Below are 4,617 nucleotides of genomic sequence, written 5' to 3' on the forward strand. Positions count from 1 at the left end.
ATTTACATCTTTTTCTCTTGAGTATCCATTAACAAGTTATTGTAGTTTTAATTATTTTTACTCCTTTTGTCTTTTAAATTACATACTAGACTTATAAGTGATTAATCAACCACCATCACAACGTTAGTTTATTCTGAATTTAACTATATATTTAACTTTATTAGTGAGACTCATACATTCATATGTTTTTTTATTACTATTTAGCACTCTTACATTTCAACTTTAAAAATTTCCTCTAACATTTTTTTATAAGGCCAGTCTAGTGGTGCTAAGCTCCTTCAGTTTTTGCTTATCTGGAAAACTGTATCTCTGTTAATTCTGAAAGACAGTTGCCAGGTAGAGTATTCATAGTTGGCAGTTCTTTTCTTTCAGCACTTTGCATGTATTATGCTATTCCCTTCTGGCCTGCAAAGTTTCTGCAGAAAATCTGCTGATAGTCTTATAGAGGTTGCCTTGTATGTAACAAGTTGTTTTTCTCATGCTGCTTTTAAGATTCTCTACTTGTCTTTAACTTTGACAATTTATTTGTAATGTGTCTTGATGTGAGTCTCTTTGGGTTCCTCTTATTGGAATTCTCTGGGTTTCCTGGATCTGGATGTGTTTCCTTCCCTAGGTTAGGAAAGTTTTAGCCATTATTTCTTCAAATAAGTTTCCTGCCCCTTTCTTTCTTCTCCTTCTGGGACCCCTATAATGTAAATGTTGGTCTGCTTGATATTGTCCCATAAGTCCCTTAAGCTATCTCTACTCTTTTTCATTCTTTTTTCTTTCATTGCTTTGATTGAGTTCCACCACCTTGTCTTTGAGTCTCTAGATGAACTCAAAGACAAGACTTCATTTAGTCTACTATTGAACCCCTCTGTTATATTTTTCAGTTCAATTATTATATTCTACAGCTCTGTGACTTTGATTTGGTACTTTCTCATATTTTCTATGTCTTTGTTGAAATTCTTACTTTGTTTATCCATTCTTCTCCTGAGCTTGGTGAGCATCTTCATGACCATTATTTTGAACTTTTTATCATATAAATCACTTATCTGTTTCATTAAGGCCTTTTTCTGAGGTCTTGTTCTTTCAGTTGGAATTTATTCCTCTGTTTCTTCTTTTCCCTTTACTCTTTGTGTTGGTTTCTATGCATTAGATAAAACAGCCACCATGCCCAGTCTTGAAGGAGTGGCCTAGTGTATGAGATGAGCCTTATTGTTCAACTCTGTCCTATCTCTGTTTGTGTGTCAAACCTTTGTGATTGTCCAAGCAGCCTCCTTTATTCTTATGACTCCCAGTAGTAGTTGAGGGTGTGCTAAGACCTGGCAGTGTTCCAAAGCGTAGGTCTGTCAGCACCTAGATTTAGGCAGTTTTTAAAGTGTGCAAATATACCTCTTTCAGGGGAAGACTGGCAGATAGGTGTTTCTCTCTGATCCCTCTGTACTGAGCCCCAGGATGATAGCCAGTCAAGAACTGTTTCTTTGTTTGATACCCTTGAACCCATAAACACAAGTCCAATTGACCACCAGAGCCAGGCTATCAAAGGATGTGTCCTCTAGACAGGAGACACAAAAGTTGGGCTCCAAACATATATACAAGTTTCTCACAGACACTGCAGACCGGCGGCAGCACAGAGGGAGAACACAAACATGGTTTCCAATGGCCTCCCAGCCTCTGTAATGTTTGGCAGTTGGCTCAGAGTGTATTAAGTTAGAAGCCCTAAGTCCTCAGCTATTAAAATAAGCAAATAGGCCTCTTTTATGGAAACACTGGGTATTTCTATCTGTTGCCTCTGCACTATGCCCTGAGTGTATAGCCAGCCAAGAACTGTTTCTGTCACTATAGTTCTGTGTGACCCTTGAGTGCAAGCCCCACTGGTCACCAGAACCAGGCTATCTAGTGGTGTCCCCTTGGTGGCAGCCACAAAGACCAGGGCACCAAAGATGTGCACAAGATTCTTTCCAGGAGATACCAGCAACCTGGGGTGAGGTAGAGGGTGAACATGAAGATGGCAACTGCTGGCCTCCATAGTCTCTGGAGAGTATTGCAGTTGGCCCAGAGATACATGTTAAATTAGAAGCCTGCCCTTCAGGCCAGAGCTTTTAAGATAAGCAAATAGACCTCATTCATGGAAAGACTGGGCATGTTTCAGTTTGCTGCCTCTGTGGTGGTGCCTGGGGTGGGTGAGTTCATGAGCCCTTTAAGAACTGATTCTCAGATCACTGTAGCCTATGGGATCACTATAGCCTATGGATGCAAGCCCTGTTGGCTTTCAAATCTAGATATTTGGGGGCCCATCTCTCAGGTGAAAGACTTAAATGTTGGGGGGCCATATGTGGGGTCCAAACCCTTCACACCTCAGAGTTTCCTCCCAGTTGCATGTCACCTCACCAGGGGTGGGGTTTATGGTGAGATTGATTCTCAACCTCTCCTACCCATTACAATGAGTTTTTCTTGTTCACCTGCTGTGTAGGTGTCATTCAGCTAGTTTCTGGATTTCCTTCAGAGAAAATTGTTCCAAATATAACTGCAGATTCAGTGTGTCCATGGGAGGAGGTGAGTTCTGGAACATCCTACATTGCCATCTTGATTTGGAACCTTTTTTTTTTTTTTTTTCGCTGTACACGGGCCTCTCACTGTTGTGGCCTCTCTCGTTGTGGAGCACAGGATCTGGACATGCAGGCTCAGCGGCCATGGCTCACGGGCTCAGCCACTCTGCAGCATGTGGGATCTTCCCGGACCGGGGCACGAACCCGTGTCCCCTGCATCGGCAGGCAGACTCTCAACCACTGCGTCACCAGGGAAGCCCCTGGAACCTATTATCTTTGATGCTATTGTGAATGGGATAATTTTCTTCATTTCTTTTTCAGATGTTTCATTGCTCGTGTATAGAAATGCAACTGAATTTTGTGTATTGATTTTGTATCTTACAAGTTTACTGAATTCATTAATTAGTTCTAACAGTTTTTTGGTTGAGTCTTTAAGATTTTCTATATTTAATATTATATCATCTGCAAATAACAATTTTATTTCTTCCTTTCTGATTTGGATCCTTTTTACTTCTTTATATTGACTAATTACTCTAGCGAGGATTTCCAGTATTATAATAAGAGTGGTGAGATTGAGACCCTTGCCTTGTTTCTAAACTTAGAAGTAAACCTTTCAATTTTTCATCCTTGAGTGTAATGTTAGTTGTCTGTTTGTCCTATATTGCCTTTATTATACTGAGGTATGTTCCTTCTGTGCTTAATTTGTTGAGGGTTTTTATTCATCAAAGAATGTTTGCAAGAACTTTGTCAAATACTTTTTCTGCTTCTATTGAGATGTTCATATAAAATTCATCTTCTATTCTATTAATGTTGTATATCACATTCATTGATTTGCATGTGTTGAACCATTCTTGGGTCCCAGGGATAAATCCCAGATGATTAAAGTGTATAATTCTTTTACTATGTTTTTGAATTCAGTTTTCTAATATTTTGTTGAGAGTTTTTATAGCTATATTCTTCAGGGATATTGGTCTATAGTTTTCTCTTCTTATTGTGTCTTTATCTGGCTTTGGTACCAAGGTAACAATGGCCTCATAAAATGAGTTTGAAAGTATTGTGTCCTCTTCAATTTTTTGGAAGATTTTGAGAAGAATTGGCATTGATTCTTCTTTAAATGTTTGGTAGAATTCACCTCTGAAGCCATTTGGTCCTGGGGTTTTCTGTGTTGGGAGGTGTTTCATTACTGTTTTAATCTAACCTTACACATTATTTATCTGTTCAGATATTCTATTTCTACCTGATTCAGTCTTGTTATGTTGTATGTATCTAGGAATTTATCCATTTCTTCTCAGTTGTCCAATTTTTTCACATATAATTGTTCAAAGTAGCCTCTTATGTTAGTCAGTGCCAGCCTTTGTAGTTTATACCAGGGATTGTCAAGCTTTCTGTAAAGGGCCAAAAACTTTCTTAATCACTTTGGACACATAGTCAGACCCACTCCTTATCCAGTGCTAAGAAGCTAAAGTTCTTTCTGGCTTCATGCTATCTTTACTCTGAAATAAGCAGAAGAATATGGAATGGGAGAATCAGAAGAAATAATAACCTCGTTCAACCCCTCACTTTAGAGAAGAAAGTTATTCCTAGAGAAGTTCTGGTTTACCTCAGGCCACACCTCTTAGTGGTAGAAGCCACACTGGAACTTCCTCAAACCTGTGCGCAGTCCTGAGTACAGCCACAGGACCCCTGAAACATGAATGTTCTGGATGGTGAAGGAGTCTGCTGGAAAGTGAGATTTTTAGATAGGTCTAAATTGTTAGGAAGCTCCTCCTTAAATTGAACTAATATCTGCCTCCAGTTGAACTTTCTAGTCTTTTAACTTTATTCCAACTCTAATGCAAGTCAGAATGAAGAATATGATGAAATGAAATGTAATCAATATACAGAATGGGGGCTTCCCTGGTGGCGCAGTGGTTGAGAGTCCTCCTGCCAATGCAGAGGACACAGGTTCATGCCCCGGTCCGGGAAGATCCCACATGCCGCAGAGCAGCTGGGCCCGTGAGCCATGGCCTCTGAGCCTGTGTGTCCGGAGCCTGTGCTCCACAACAGGAGAGGCCACAACAGAGAGAGGCCCGCGTACCACAGAAAA

The sequence above is a fragment of the Lipotes vexillifer genome, unplaced genomic scaffold (genome assembly GCF_000442215.2).
Source record: "Lipotes vexillifer unplaced genomic scaffold, Lipotes_vexillifer_v1.1 scaffold1168, whole genome shotgun sequence".
Classification (NCBI taxonomy): domain Eukaryota; kingdom Metazoa; phylum Chordata; class Mammalia; order Artiodactyla; family Lipotidae; genus Lipotes; species Lipotes vexillifer.